General features: G+C 34.2%; 1 long non-coding RNA gene across 1 annotated transcript in view; it reads right to left on the bottom strand.

Annotated features, from left to right (window-relative positions):
• Positions 1-3,934: 3,934 nt before the first annotated feature.
• LOC144579389 (uncharacterized) overlaps positions 3,935-17,574 on the bottom strand; it is a 64,366-nt gene continuing 50,726 nt past the window's right edge. Inside the window, exon 5 of the long non-coding RNA XR_013526820.1 lies at positions 3,935-4,225. This is a non-coding gene — a long non-coding RNA (uncharacterized LOC144579389). The remainder of the gene's footprint in view (positions 4,226-17,574) is intronic.

Below are 17,574 nucleotides of genomic sequence, written 5' to 3'. Positions count from 1 at the left end.
TGAAGTTAAAATAACAAAAGCAAAACAAAACACAAAATCTTTCAATCCAGCTACCTATGACTTGCAAATTGTAAAACCTTAAACCTGGTTAATCATTCTGAACCTCACTATGTTTCCCTAAGAAATGGAGACAGTCATTACTTGAACATGCACACCTGTGTGAGAATCACAGGAGACACCATATTCAACACACCCTCTTCCCTCAGCTCTCCACTTTTTCTACAAACTATTCATTCAAACCTCAGCTCCCAGTCTATCTAGTCCAGGGTGCCTTTTCAGGTGACTAAAATCTGTTCATTTTCTGGCTCTTCAGATTGATTTCCTACATCATATTTCATTTGAACTTCATGTTTAGTCTAAACTCAAAGCTTTTTAGCATTTCAGGGAGCAAATAATATGACTAACAATGCAACTAATTATATATACATAATTAAATATAATATCATATAGAATACAGAATATTATATATATTATTATATAAATGTAATATATATAATAATACATGTATCTACCCACATGTACACCCAGACACACGTATGCTCAAAATACTGAAAAGATTTTGTATTTAACGGGTAACTAAATAGGAAAGCCTCTGGCAATGTGAATCTGAAACAGGAAAATTTCACAAGGTAACACTACTTAAATAAAAACTGGACATTTCTGATATAATAGTGGTTTTGAAATTAAGGATGAAATAGGATAAACTGAAAATCATACTGAAAGAAAGAACTTATAATTCTTGCCATACCCAGTTGACTACCCTGGTACTTCTACTGATAATAATCAAAATGCAGTTATAAAACAAACAAATATCTTTAGTACATCCCCGACACAGCAGTAAAGTAAAAATTACTCTGGATAGAAAACTAGCAATAACTGTCTCATCGTCTTGATAAGAGAGTTCTGAAAATTTGGCCCTGAGCAGAGATTAAAAGGAAAAATTCATTTCCTTTTCCTGAAATTTGGTGACCATGTATTAGTCCTGAGGCAGATAGATATCTCTAGCAAACTACCTGGACGACCCAAAATGCTGCAAGTAGCAAATTCAGTTTAAAATCATAACTTGTAGGTCTATAGTGATTGCAGGAAACTGAAAGAAAGAAAGAAATTTTTTTTCAGGAAAAATTTTCATCAGAAGTGAAATATTTCAAATAATTCCTATAGACAAAGTAGAAAGCTAATTTTCATATTAAAATAATAAATATACAAGATAATGCTTTCATTAGTAAGTACCCAAAAGTTATACCTAGAATAATCCTCAAACTCATTAAATAATGGATAGAAATAAAAAACAATTTTGTTTATGTTCACTGGTTTCAATAAATAAGGCAAAGACAAAAATGTGGGCAAGGCAGTTTTCAGACTCCAGTAGAAATCTAAGAAATAAGAATATGTTAATTGAGATTTACATTTCATATAACTTTAACTTTAGACTAGATGCAGGTGAAGAGAGAATACATGATCTAGAGAAAAGCATAGGGTTTTGTACCGGGTGCTCTAACACAGTATCTATTGAACTACTTTCTTAACTTTTTCAAGGCTTGATTTCTGTATCTTTGAAATGGATATACTAATCAATTCATAATATTTCTGTGGCAAGTAATACTATATATTTTAAAATACCTAAGATAGAAACTTGCAAATTGGAGGCATTTGTTATGTAAGCAACCACTTAAAATTTAAAAACATATTTTTATCATATCACCGTATTTGTTTTCTTGCCTTTGATGCACCAGAGAAATTGCAAAGACTTCTGTTTTTCTTCTGAGATTTGTCCAACAGTCTATGTTTTAAGATTTGATAGAAACAATTGGCTGAAAGCCTGGCTTGTTATCAAGTTGAGTCACCTGTTTGTGTACTAACTAGTAATCAGTACAGTTTAGTCTATAGCTACAGGACATTTTTAGAATTTTTTTACGAAATGAGTCATAATTACTCATAAGGGTTTAAAATCTTTCGAAACAAATAACAAGCTAAGTGTTTGCCAGTTAGCAAGTGACTGTAATTCTATGAAATTCCAGCAGGTAAGCCCAAGGAATCCTAAGAGGTGGAGTAAGTATTTTTCAAGGGATGGCAGGGGCCATGAATGTACGATACCCTGATTTATCATCACTAAAGCTCTTGATAATGTTGAAAAGGTAACTCCATTTTCCAGCTATAGCCAAAAAAGAAAGGAGAATTGCAAACTGCAGGTAGAGTGCATAAATGATTCACTCAAATTCTGGGCCCCTTGTAGGAACTATGAAAGAAGGCAAGAAGAGGAGGCAAATAAGTGAAGAATGATTGCTGTCATAACTAATCTTATGTGTCAACTTAGCAAGTCTACAATACCCAGATGTCTGGTAGAATACGGGTCCAGATGTTGCTGTTAAAATGTGATTATCATTTAAAAAAGTGACTCTTTCTAAGGTGGTAAGCCTCATCCAGTCAGTTGAAGGACTTAAGAAAAAAGGACTGAAATCCTTTAGGAGCGAATTCTGTCACCAGACTGCCTTAGGATGTGAACCTCACGATCAACTCTTGCTTGCTTCTTTTTGCTTCTAGACCTATAACTAGACTCAAGTCTCAATCAGCCACTAAAAGTGATGTACAAAGTATAACCAATGAAGAAATGTGCTACACTCCAAAAAAACTACAAGATTTCTCAAATTTATATGGACAGAAACCTAGAGAGCATGTATAAGAATGAATATTAAGGATGTGAAATCATGATGGGATAAACATAAATTTGGATAACGACAACTTTATTGTTATGAGTCCATGCTTACAATAATATATGGCTGCATATGTCCTGAATCAGCATGCCATATATGGTGCTATTTCTTCCATAGCCAGGATCCTTGTGTTCAGGTATCAAAGAGGTGGAAATGGAAGTGGTACTACTTACCATTACCTCTAGTGATCCACTTTTAAAATTTTTGCTTCCTGAGACATTATGCTTTGCTGACCTTGAGGTCTTAGTTCCAAAGGAAGATGCTTCCACCAGGAGACACACAATGATGTAACAGAACTGGAAGTTAAGGCTGACAACAGACCACTTGGACTTCTCATGTCTCCAAATCAACAGGCAAAAAAGGGAGTGACTATGCTGGCTAGGGTGATTGATCTTGATTACTAAGGGGAAATTGAACTAGTAATCCACAATAACAGGAAGGAAGAGTGTGTCTGAAATGCAGCAGGTCCCTTAGGACATCTCTTTGTTTTCGCATACCCTGTGATTATGTTCAATGAAAAACTACAAGGAAGCCCTTCAGGCAGGACTACTGATGATCCAGACTCTTCAGAAATTAAAGTTTGGGTTACCTCACCAGGAAAATAATCACAACCAGATGAGGTGCTTGTGGAGGAAAGAGGGAAAATTAAATGTGTAATGATAGAGGGTAATTATGAATACTTGCTATGACAACATGAATACTTTCAAAAAAGACTAATTGCCCTCAGTATTTCTTCCTTATTTTGTTATAATACATTTGTGTGTCTGTATTTTTCATATATATATATAATATATAAATATATATATACGTAAAGATAAAAAGATTTTATATACATATAAAACCTTTGTTTTCTTCATTCTTGTATCTCCTTATGTGTTGACTTTACATCACAGTTTTAAGTATTGTTAGTTTAATATTATCATATTTAAGTTACAAGATATTAAGGAGAAGAGTGAACATCACCCAAGCACTCCATATCCTCTTCTGGAAAAAAGGTTATACATTCTAGGTTGTATGCAAGATGGTTGTATCATGATAGGAGGAAATAGAACCCTGTTATGTTTCTATTTGGAGATTAAGTAGGTAAAGTTTAAGAAGAAGTATATAAGTTCTAAGTTGAAAAAGAGTGAACTTGTGATAGTTAAATTTATATGTCAACTTGGCAAAGCCATGGTATCTGGATATTTAGTCCAATACCAGTGCAGATGTTGCTGTGAAGGTATTTTTTAGATAAGACTAACATTTACATAGGCAGACTTTGAGTAAAGCAAGTTATCCTTTGTCTTAGTCTGTTCAGGTTGCTGTAAGAAAGTACCATAGAGTGGCTTATAAACCGGAAACATTTATTTCTCACAGTTCTGGATATTGGGAAGTTCAAGATCGAGGAACTGCTTCCTGATTCGTAGATGCCACGTTCTTTCTGTCTTCACATGATGGAAGGAGCAAGAGTCTCTCTTGGGTCTGTTCTACAAAGGCACTAATCTCATATATGAGAACTCTATCCTCATGACCTTTCAGAGAGAGAAAGAAAGATGAAGGAAGTAGTTAAAAAAACAAAAAACCTTATGCAGGAAATGCTGAAAGCATTGGTACTCTAGAATATCAACTGAATTAATGATAATGCCACAGCCAAAGTAACTAGGAAATGAGATAAGAATTACGTGAAATATTCTACTCTTTTAGTATATCAAAATTATATAAATAGTGATCCTAATCCGCTCCATAAATTTTTATTTTAGGTGTCAATATTACTCATTTGAAATAACATATAATGCATTGTTGTGCTTTTGCAGATTATCTTAATATTCTTTACTTTTCAAAAATGTTATTATTCTCATAATTTTTGTCCTCCTAAGATAAATTTCCCAATTATTTTCACTACACCAATAAACAATCCTGGCTTCGGAGGCATTTCTTTAGATTGCCTGAGTCATTGCCATGTTTTTTTCCTTTGGGGGATGCCTAATAATTTTCATTATTGGCTCAGTTTTAAATGATTTTCTGAATTTTTTATTAACCTTTTCAAGTGCACTTGCAGTAATCAGTCTTTGTCCTTTAAATGTGTTTTTAAAAAGGCCGCCCATTAGTTCATCAGTTAATAATTGTCCTGTGTTTGGCCTCTCGTTGTTGCCCTGAAGCTTTCTATCTTGCTTCTTTCCAATTCAAGGACTCTGTTTTCTGACTTGATAATTTTGTGTTTTGCATTCTGCTGCATGTTTTTGCAGCAAAAGTACTACAGTAATTTGTTCCTTTTGATGAAAGTAACTTTCTTGTCAACGTCTGAGCTGAAAATATGTTCCTTTGTTATGTAGAAATGTAGACATTTTTCTTCTTCATATATAGCATCCTTAAACATGCCCTCTGGCTGCAAGAGTTTAGAGATGGTCTTTATTATTCATCATTCCACACCAACATACCCTTCAGAATTACATTTATCTCAGATGACACTGACATCTAAAGAGGACTTGGAAGGCTATGCACCTTGAGGGTCATCCTGCTCTGAGCATGGCTTTGGGCAATTTCCTGTTTGTGTATTAGGTGGATGTGAGAGTGTGTTGTGTTTATGTGGGTTAACTCATTCTTTTATTCATTTGATTATTAATAGTATTCATTAATTGGCTATGTCCTTTCAGGTATTTTACTATTGCCAAAGATGGAAACATTTAGAAACTGTGGTTCCCATCCTGAAACAGGTTAGTCTACTCTAATAATAGGCAAATAGACAAAATGTTTTAGAAGACTTGAGTAAGTATCATGAAAGTAGAAAACATGAGAAGGGGCTCCATAGGAAAAGAACTAAACTCCAACTGGTGGATAATCAGAGAAAGCATCCTTGTGAGCATTGCCACTGAACCAAATCTTACAGGATGAGAAATTAGCCAGGGAGAGCATGGATACAGACCTTTCCTACAACAGAACACGAGTGTATATAATACAGCAAATGAGAGAAAACAGAATGCCTTCAGATTTTTAGAGCTGATCTATAATACTTAAGTCTTACAGACTTAATATGTCCTTTGATGAGGTTGCTGGCTTAAAGCATTTCTGAAGGAAATATGATTACAGGTGAACCTTACTGTGAAGGAAATGTGGTGAGAGTTGTGGCAGGCAACTAGAGAGAATGATAGCAGTTAAGCAGAATAGTTTACAAAATAAATTGTGCATATGGTTCCTTAAATCCTGAAGAATCAAAGGCATTTCAGTGGTCATTTTGTTACGGTATATCTACACTTAAAATAGTCTTGGAAAGACTAGAGCAGTCAGCTTTCAACACATTCCTGGTGGAGAAACTCCTTATTTCATGAATGAATTAAAAAACAACAATCTCTATAATCAACAATTGTTTTGTTAGTCAACTCTTTAGGCCATGTCTTCTGATTTCATTTTCATGAGAGTTATAAATCTATGGCTACTCCACTTTAGTGAAGCAAAGATACAAGTAACATCATCCCACACTTTACTATTCTGATTCTCTGTCTCCCTAATGAAACCTGTCTTTGCAGGAACAGTTTAGTTCAGGACTTAATGGCCCCACCAAACCTTAATTGATTAGTGCCATCTATTACTCCTCTGACCCAATCTCTTGCACCAGCCACCCAATAGTATAACTGGGTTATTTTTTTTCTTGAAAACTTAACACAATTTATGATAACTTCTTTTTATATTTTAAAATTATCTGCCTATATATTATCTTAGAGCACAGGCAAGGCAACTTAAAGATATGCTTTGCTCTTCTTGGTATAAAATAAAGCAACTACAACTATGTGTCAGGAACATAAGATTGAATGCATACTTTTTAGAATTAGAGAACATAACACAAGGAATTGTGAAGAAAGACCATACACAGGACCGCAACTCCTGCTCTGCAATATCTTTCATCCAAAATGAAGTACCATATTTACTCCGAGTCTTTTCAGAAACTAAAATATGCAATGAATTTCTGAGTCTCATAATTGCTTCATATTACGAAGAGCTTGTTTCATCCTAAATTCTATTTTTCATATTTCTCTCATTTGAAAAGTTATTTTTGCTTACAATAATGGAAACTAAACTTTCACATGCAAGTGAAGAGTTTTTAGCTAACAGCCACATCACATCAATTTATCCTATTGAGTAATCAACAATTTGAAGTCAGCTTCTAGTTGGTTCTCCTATAATCATATTTCCTCCAATTACGCTTTACAAAGTCAGTTACCTCACCTAGAGAGAGAAAGACTATTGTCTCATATGAGTTTAACCTATTAAGATAATGTTTTTCTAGTTAGACACAAACTCTTCCCAGATAATTTAATATATATTTTACAACAATTCAATTTCAAATCTATCTTGCATCAAGGTGAAGCTAAGACGTGTAGAGATTTACTGAAATCCCCTCACCCATATATTTTTTAAAAGGACAGTATTTTCTCCTTTTTATTATTTTCATATTTTCCCATTATTCATTGCCCTTTAAAGAGTGTTAACTGTACTTTGAGTCAGATATGCATATTTTTCAGCTCCCTCTATTGATAACATCTAATGGTGACCAGTAGCGTTTTATTTTTTAACAATTTATACTTTTTCATGACTTGGGCTTTTCTGTCTGATGTGTATAATTCACATAATTGTATACATCAGTCAAGAACAGAACTTAAATAAACTTCACCAAGAGGTTTATAAAAAGATAAAATTGTGAGCATAAAGACATGGGATGGTATAGGTGCAATGAATAGAACATTTCAGAATTATTCTTGTACACCTCAGGCCCCTGGGGTTTCCATTTTTACCTTTCAGAAAAATATACTTGTTTGAATTTAGAGAATTCCTTAAAGGCTTTTGAGAACAAAGGAAATTCAATAGAGATCAATAGATACAAGTTAGATATTTAAATAATCAGGCACATACTGTCAGAAAAGAAGAGATACATTTCCTAAGTCAGGTTCTTCAAAGTGCCTATAAAGACGAAAAGTTTATAGGGGAGGTTGTGATGGGAATTGCCCTGTTTTCTTAGAGCAGCTGGTCATTTGTTCCAACATGTAATATAGCAAATCAATTCACAAGGTGATCGTGTTAGAGAAGAGTGCACTGGAAATACTGTAGACACAGAAGCTATGAATCAAAATGAATTCTAAAACCTTGGTATACTTTTTTTTCTTAGAAAAAAATAGGAGAAATGATTTAACTCCTATGACATAGGTCAGTATTTTAGACATCATGACAGTTAAGTAACGATTGTACCATTGAATACACAATAGTATAGTAGTCATTTAAATTTCCCCTAATGTTCTAGCAGGGTTAGACATTTTCTCAAAAATTATGCAAGCATAGTCTTTATTTGAAAACTCACAAGTATAAAGCATAGATGTATTTTAAAGATAGATATTATATAAATGGCAGCTAGCCAAATAGTTCAGAAAACTTAAAAATATTTAGCATGTAAACATATGCACAGGTATGAATACATGTTCATTTATGTCTGTTTATTTGTAAATACATACATATATTTTTGTGTTTATGTGTCTGTACATATGTGTGTGTCTGCTTGTCTGTGTAAATGGGTTCCTGTTTTTAACTTGTCTTTTGTAAATGAAAAATAAAAATCACAATACTAAATTCTATTTACTGTCATGAAATCTTCCTAAAAAAGAAATATATTTAATATCATAGAAATAAAAGGGCTTTAAAAAATGAAGGTTAGACCAAGTTAAATTAAATGGTATTTTGAAATAATAATCTATGCATTTTCCCTTATTTTGCTAAATACAGTTATTTAGTAATCACTTCCTTCACTCAAACCAACCTTTTACTTACACATTACTGAGGTATAAAATTATTAATATATTTATACAAACACAGAGGTGGCTGTGTGGCACAACTGTGTGACGCAATTGGTGGCTGATCCAATTTCAAATTACATACCCTATTCAAAGCAACAAATGTCTGGTAAATAAATGTACATCTTGAGTTCTCCATTTTCTTTTCTTTTCTTTTTCTTTCTTTTTTTTTTTTTTTAGAGATGGGGTCAACCTATGTTGACCAGGCTGGTCTCAAACTCATGGCCTCAAGAAATCCTTTCTTGGCCTCCCAAATTGTTGGGATTATAGGCATGAGCCACTGCATCTGGCCCAGGTTCTCCATTTTCATTACAACGTACATATTTTTCCTTTTTATTATACAGATTATATTCTAAAACACTATGAAACTCAGAAATATATGAGTTAGCATCCTGGGTTACTTTAATACAAGGGTTGGCAAGCTTTTCTGTAAAGGGCCAAAGAGTAAATATTTTAGGCTTTACAGTTCAAACAGTCTCTAACACAACTACTCAACTCTTTCATTGTAATATGAAAACAGGCAGAGACAAGTGCAAATAAATGAGGATAGCTATGTTCCAATAAAACTTTAGTTATGGACACCAATATTCAAATATCATATAATTGTATATGTCATGATATATTCTTATCATTTTAATTTTTTCAGCCATTTAAAAAAATAAAAATGTTTCTTAGCTTATTTCTTAGCCTGTACAAAATAAGGCAATAGGTTGGATTGGCTCATAGACCACAGTTTACAGACTCTTGCTTTAATATTTTATTATGAATGGAGATACTGACTTTAGCAGAATGAATCCTACAATAACGTAATTATATGCATAAAGTTTACTTAAATCATATCTAGTCCACCTGTGTCAACTGGGTTCAATGGATTAAGAAAAGAAAAGATGGTAATGGCACAAAAACATCCTCCCTGGTACTTATACAAAGGTCCCCACACTGACTTTTAATAGAGAAGCAAATGTTGGTATGACTCTAGAATTGAAGTTATTTTCCCCTGGCACTAAAATTGGATGTGCTGGAGATCCACTTTAAAGAAATCATATTTCTCTGTGTAGAAGATGTAAGTGATCAGTTGAAACTCCAATGATATAAACAAGCGAGGTGGGTGGGCATAGTGACAGCTGCCCCAGAAACAAGGCTTAGATTTTTTTGTGTACTGTGCAACCCTGTGCCCCATCACCATGCCATGCACATGTTTTCTCTGAAATTGACATCTTATCTGTGACAGGCTCATTTAACCCTCTGATACTAATTAACATTTATTCACTCACTTCCTTTACAGGAGAAAGATGATTTTAATAAGTTGTTTCATTCTCCCAATCAAATGGTGTTAACAAGACTAAATTATCATTGATTCAGGATATATGTTAAGCCCAAGGACAACCAATGTATCAATGTAGTGTCAGCTCTTGGCTTCTGCGGAGACTGCGTTCTGGGACTTTCTCAGCTACCAAATCTGTGGATGCTCAAGCCCCTTATATAAAATGGTGTGCAGTATTTACATGTAACATATGCACATTTTCCTGTATATTTTAAATCATCTCTAGATTAGTTAAAATACTCAATACGATGTAAATGCTATGTACATAGTTGTAACACCATATTTTTTATTTGGGTTATTTTTAATTGTTGTATTTTTTGTGTGTTTTTAAAAATACTTTCTACCCATGGTTGGTTTATTCCATGAATGCCAAACCCATGGATATGAAAGGCCAACTGTATAACTCTTTGCTTCTGTTTTAAACTGAATACTCTTCCATAGAGGAAGATTTGTGATATAGAAATTATTACCATCTTTATCTTTTCCCCTACACTAAGTTATATAAACAGAACCAGAACTCAAAATCACATCATCTTAGTAGCATTTATATTTATGTTTTTAAAAATTGGAATTATGCTTTCATAGGTAAAATGAAAATGCACTTAATTAAATTTAAAAATAATTTTAATTCTTTCAACCCAAATATTAATATTCATAACATATAATTTTCAAATAGCTAAAGTATTTGTAAAATATAACAAATGTATTTAATTATTATCCTACTGTTTTGACATATAAATTGTTTTCTATTTCCTATTCTACACATATGAGCTAACTGAAATGTTTGTATTTATTCATTGCCATTTTACCTTCTAAATATGCTTATCTCAGGATCTCATTGGGTGAGGGTATTCATGATCTAGTCAGAGTCTAAAGCGTCATAAATCTTTGAGGTATAACAGAAAAAAGAAGTACTCAGTAGTTTCTAATCTGATAGGGAAATACAATATTAATCTCTGATTATCCTCATTTAAGTTCTCATGTGAAAAAGCTCTGGTGGCTGGTAGAACCCTACCATAAGCATTCCTAGAAAGATTGCAAGACTGAACTTTCTAAGAAGAATTATAATGAAATGATTATTGTGCCCACCCTGTCCAAATAAGGCATCATTATTTTTATTTCAAGATGGTATACTTTTAACAGAATTTAATGCCATTTCTTTATTCTTTCAAAGCAAACAAATACAATTTTTTATTGTTAAATTTATTTGTATTTTTTCAGTAAGCTCTCTTGTCATATTCACTACTTTTTGTTAAGGTGTATTTTCGTTATTGATTTTAATGAGACTTTTATATATTGTACACCAAAATGTATTCTAATTTGTGCCATTCATTTTTTTTTTTTTTGCTTTAAAATAGTTTTAAAACGATATACACAAAAATGTATTAAAATTTGTATGAAAAATTTTTGAAACTTTTATGATTAAAAAATATAACCTTATACCTTAGCTGATAATCTATTTGCTTTCTTTTTGTTGTTGACAGCTGATTGACAGCTTTATATATACATTTATTTCTTTAGCATGCTTGTATTGTATGACTATGTATTTGGTTAGCAAAATGTTTTTGTGCACTGATCTCATTCCAGAGTTTTTTCTTGAATAATTATTTTTCCAAATGACTTGTAATAACACTTTACTTCACCTAGGTATAATGAAAATTTAAGTAATCAAAGGTAGAATAGGGTTTATGAGTTAAGTTCTAGAATCAGCTGAATTTAGGATTTCTTACTAGCTTTACCCTTTATATGGTATTTTTATAAATAGGAAATTCTTTTCATTTAAATTTTCTCAGGTAAAAATATTTAATAGAGTATCTCTGAAAACTGTTTAAAGATGAAATGGTGATGACTAACTGAACTTTCAGAACTAGTAATCTTTTAATGCAGAGGCAGGTAGATGGGGTAGAAGAGAGTGATTCCCCGGCAAAAGCCCCATCATCAAGCCTGGAAAACTATGACCCTAAATGAAAACGAGCATTCCTGTTTTTGCTCCCAAATGTTGCCTTTTGGCCCACCACTCCCCCATCCTGCACCCATGTTTATTAGTTTGTTCTCATGCTGCTGGTAAAGACATACCTGAGACTGGGTTATTTACAAAGAAAAGAGTTTTAATGGACTCACAGTTTCACATGGCTGTGGAGGCCTCGCCATCATGGTGGAAGGCAAAAGGCATGTCTTAAATGATGGCCAGCAAAGAGAGAGAGAATGAGAACCAAGCAAAAGGGCTTACCTCTTATAAAACCATTAGATCTTGTAAGACCTATTCACGACCATGAGAACAGTATGGGGGAAACTACCCCCACGACTTAATTATCTCCCACCAGGTCACTTCCACAACACCTGGGAATTATGGGAGCTACAATTCAAGATGAGATTTGGGTGGGGACAAAGCCAAACCATATCATCATATAAACCCCACACCACAGGCTCCATGAGCAGAAGAGCAGAGTAGCAGAAGAGTGGTGTGGCAGAGAAGGAGTGAAGAGAAAGAACATCTGAACGTCGAAAGTTCAGCTGGGGACAACCAGAGAGGAGATCAGCCATGGGACGGCCAAACTCCAGGGGAAGGTCATCTTCCTACTCCATCCCCAACAAGCTCCCCATCCATCCCACTGAGAGCCACCTCCATCCGACAATAAAACCCCTGCATTTACCATCATTCAATTTGTCCCTCTGACCTGATTCTTCCTGGAAGCTGGACAAGAACCTGCAGCAGGCATTGGGCTGGTTAACACTTAAGCCACTTGCAGATGGCAGAGCTAAAAGAGCACTATAACGTGCACACTGGGGCTTTGGGAATTGCAGGCACCCACCCCTAGACGCTACCACAGGCCAGAGCCAAAAGTGCTCACTCTGACTCCTGCACCTACCTGTCTGCATACTCCCACTCCCATAATGAGTTTGAGCACACTGTGGCTAAATAGATGAGCCACACCCTTGTCACATGTCTCGTGAGGAGGATCACGGAACTCTCCCATTTCACTTTTTCAGATGTTAGATACATTAATGGCATAATAACACACTAACTTTTACTGAGTTTGTTTTTATGTCCTAACTTAGGTATTTTTTATATTTGTGGTGAATATGTTTTGCCTTCCCAACTTTCCTACTTTTCTCTTTCCTAATAGAATGTCTCTCTGGTTCAGGTTACTTTCTTTCATTGTATATTCATCTACTTTACTAAATTAAATTACATGAAAAGACTAATAATTCATTTTCTGAGATAAAGTGTTTCTTGCCTCCTGTGGCATGGAACAGGACTTAGCACAGTCACATTATGTAGATACATATGGATACATATGGAATGGATGAATAGGAAGAATGAATTGTATATGGCATTGGTATTCATCTTCCTACAACAAAATGTTAAAGCAAATAAAATAAAATAATAACTAACTAATATTCAGTTTAAGGTATTCTTTTATGTTATGTGTGTGTGTTTATGTATGCATCTGTTTTACTAGCAGGAGTTGACACTGAGCTCTGAATTATGCATTAGTAAGAGAGTTCGAACTTAAAGGCAAGCAGTTTTACTTGTGAATCTGTTCTCTTAACCCTGTGTGATAACTGCTATCAGAAAACACATAGAATAGAAGAGCTTCAGTGTTTGATGACATTATTAATCTACTGTTCAGACATCCCTGGAATCAGACATATTCCTAGACTTCCAATTATATTCTAGATCACTGTTGATAATAATACTAAGTAAAGATTTTTGTTATGTGAGTATTAAAGTGTCTTGACTCATCATCTAGCTGGCTGATTCTATTGGAGACCTGATTGAAAAATTTTGATCTGGCCATCTAGCCTGTTTACATTGTTGCATCCTTGACTGGGTGAACTAACTGTGAACTGGGCATGTCAAGAGAGACAGTTGAATGTCATAATACTAAGGTGGAAACTTCGAGTATCCAGTAAAGTATCTGTAATCTTGTGACAGACAGAACACTTTCTACCAGTGCATTGCTCACACAACCAACAAATCAAAATTTTTCTAGCTAATCAGTGTACTTCTTAATATGAGTCTTTTGCTTCTGAAGACCAACTTCACTTTTACTTAACTTATTCATGAGAACCTACCTATATTCTGTGTTGTATGAGGCTATATTGTTAGTAGCAATGCTTTTGGTCTTTATATTCTTTAACATTCTAGAAGTGCCACCAAAATTACTTGATCACAATACCTCTTGAAGTGAATTAACTGGTGACTCTTGAAATAAATACCTCATGGTCTCATCAAGTCTTGATTTCAACATTTTTTGGCTTGTTTGACTCAGTACATTATAGTTACTACATTAATTTTGGCTCTCACTGAGTTTTTTGTTATTCTTCCTTATGCGTTTCTGTTCATTCTGATTCACAGCCTTCTGGTCTCTTAATATGTGAATACAGAGAAGTAATACGTTTCTCCTTCTAATGCCACAATGAGGGAATCTCTGCAATGTCTGATCTGTTCTGTTAGTGGATCTGTATCTTGCTAAGGAGTTTCTCAAATAGCTCATTGTTTGGAATATAATTTATTCCATTACTTGGATTCAGCATCTAGTGGTAAATCAGACCAGTAGCCAAGCCCCAACTGTGAAGGGAGGAGAGTGTCTTGTTTACAGATGTCTGGCAACCGTTGATGTAATCTCCTTTTCTATTGTTTATCATAACATTCTGTCAATTCAAAAATTAAACCCAAGCACAAACCAGGATCCCTGCGTTAACTTATATTTATATTTTCTACATGTCAAATTCATGTACATAGCTAATAAAATTGCACATATATATCTAAAACGGTTTAGAATTGAATGTTGAATAATATTCAATTTTCCACAAGGTCTTACACTTTTGTTGCACATTAGGACAAAAAGAAAGTAAGCCTCTTTTGTGGTCTTTTTATTTGAGTGTGGGATAAAGGATCTAAGTGTTTTAATAACTCAAAATTAACTTTTTTAAAGAATCCCATAGTATATACTAAGCAAAATACTAGCTAATTATCCAGTTAACTTTTTATGACTGTACCACTTATTTTTCTCTACCTCTCTCCATTTCTGTCTTTCTAGACCTTACAATCTACTTCCACTGTATTCTGCAAAATCATAATATTTTGACTGTTTAGAAGACTAAAGCCTTGCCATATTCTTCCACCTTCATCCTGGGGTTATCCAAACTCCTCCTTTCATTGTATCTGTTAACCACATATTCTTCCTCATTGTTAAGCTTAATCTCAGTAAAGGAAAAACTATTTCACAATCTCCACTGCTTCATTCCCACCCTCTAGGGAAAGCTTATGCCATTGTTTTTGAAAACTGGTGACAAGGGAAGCTTCATGAAAATGATTCTTCAGGCCTACTGAGAACCAACACATTTGCTGGGGAATGAAAAATATTTTCTACTGCTAAAGTTCAGTTCTTCTAGAATTCTATCCACCTATAAATATACTAGTTTTGCCATCAGAAGGTTACAGATGCTTCCAAAGAGCAGGATGAAACCAATTGAAGATTAGCATATCACAAGTCAGAAGAAAATGTATAGAGCGCTAAAGGAATAGGATAGCCTTAGGGCATCCTAAATGTCTTCCTTATGAAAGTAGATTTGGGCAAAAACAGTTGGCATAATTTATACTAACAAAGCATAGGCCAGCAGTAGACTAATATAAAGAACTTGAGTGCAAAGTATGAATGCCAAAAAATTTACTGCTCTTCAGAAACTAAAAAGGGGCTCTAATGAGCCAACTTAGGGATTCAACAATGCCCCATCTATATGGATCAAATTAATATATTTACTGATTTTCCTAGACAATTAAGATTAAGTTAATATGATTGTTCAGGACAGGCTGGCTTATTTCTAATAGATATAGTGGCTTCTCTTTCTGAATAAATTTTTTGACTTATGCCAAAATATTCCTTAAAATACAAATGGGGTAGAGGCAGTGGACATCTCCAATGAACCTATGATCCTAGCAGTCTCACAACCTTAACAGATTGAAGCAAATAATTGGAGGAAGAACATGGCTTTCTATTTTGCAACACTGCTCTAGTGAAATTTATTAGGTCAAAACTGTCAAATCAAATCTTTTTAAGCTTGTAGATATCTAGAGATCCCAAAAGAATAGGCTGTGTAAAACCAATTTATAGCAATCATGTATACTTCAGTTTCTGGGCACCCAATGACCTATACAAATCAAATACTAGATTATTCACCTTCTACTCTTTGGGCCAAAGATTTTATTGAACTGAGCAGAATACAAGGAGCTTGCTTTATTATAATTAAAATTATTCCATATAAGCCCATGCCCGAATTATATTTCAATGCGTTTTGAGGCCTCGAGCAACCTCAGGAAGAAGATCTATTATTGATTCTTTATTAGAGACAAGACTTATTGGATCATGCATCAGCCCTTGCAGTACTCCCATATTACAGTTAAGCACCCTAATGTAAAAGGCTACTTATGTGTACAAGGCCTCGAGGTAATCAATGAAACTGTGATCTCTAGATTTCCCGAAGCTTCTAACCACAAAGTCAACACTTTAAGATGGCAGATTTATTTGCAGAAACTAGTAGGTAAGGGCAGTCAGTATTTATTTCCTCTTTTCTGAGACAGTCAGCAATCTCCCTAGTTCGTTATGCCTCAGGTATTTATGAAAACTCCCTTATATTTCTCCCGATATCTAAATAATAATCACAGATTTGAATCTTGCTTGAGAATACACCCTGGAATGAAATGTAGATGATTTAGTGCTGTGCTCCCTTGAAGGAGTCCACATGAGAACTCCAGATATCTCTCAAGAAGGTTAACTGAAGAGGCCAACAGAAAGTAGCTAGATAAAACTTGCAAATCTATAAAGAAATTATGCAATATTTAGGTTGTGATCTCAGCAGACATGCATTCTACTGGGTGAGAGTAAAGGTTATTTGACTACAGTTTACTCCAAATTAAAAACAACTAAAAGCTTTTTCATTTTATTTTTTATGATTGACTGCTCTGTGTAGGCAATAATACTTTTTTTCCTAAAATACATCAGCCTTCACTGACGATACCAGTATTTACTAAATACTGGTATCTCCAATGGTATAGAAAAGGAAGACAATTTCTTCTCTTTAAAGACCTGTCTGCAGCAGCCTCCAACTTTGGGTATGCCTAATTATGCTAAATCCTTCTGTCTTTTTGTTTATGAAAGAGGATATTGTGAATTAGGACTATGAACACAATAAAGTAGTTTTATACCAGACCTATGCCATTAGCCTAAACCTCCACTCCAAAGGTAAGGCATAGCCTTTCTGCTTGTGTGAAGTATGAGTGGCAGCCAAATTGCTCTGCACTAACTTGACAGGTCCACATGCAAATAACTCTGATTAATTCTTAATTTACCACATGAAGACTCATGAGAAGAATTTATTGTCTACTTTGTGCTACCATTAAACTTTATTAAAATCTTAATCCTGAAATTTTACTCTTCTACATGGAGACCCACATGACTATTTAGCAGTAACTCAGGAATTAGGTATGTTCAATTCTGATTGTACAGATCCCTCTTATTCAATATCAAATGAATATTGTTTGATATGACGCTTATTTTAGAAATTTGTAAAGGCATTCCTTATGTGGAATATGCTATTAACACTCAACTTGCAGTTATCAGAGAATTTCTATTCTTAACCCTTAATCTGCTCAGGTAACTAAACTCAACATCTCCAAGTTGAGCATGAACCCTGGAAAAAGCTTAAAAAGTAAACA

The sequence above is a fragment of the Callithrix jacchus genome, chromosome 14, assembly GCF_049354715.1.
Source record: "Callithrix jacchus isolate 240 chromosome 14, calJac240_pri, whole genome shotgun sequence".
In the NCBI taxonomy this organism is placed as follows: Eukaryota; Metazoa; Chordata; class Mammalia; order Primates; family Cebidae; genus Callithrix; species Callithrix jacchus.
The sequence above is the reverse complement of the archived record's forward strand: the minus strand, read 5'-3'. Positions and strand labels throughout refer to the sequence as shown.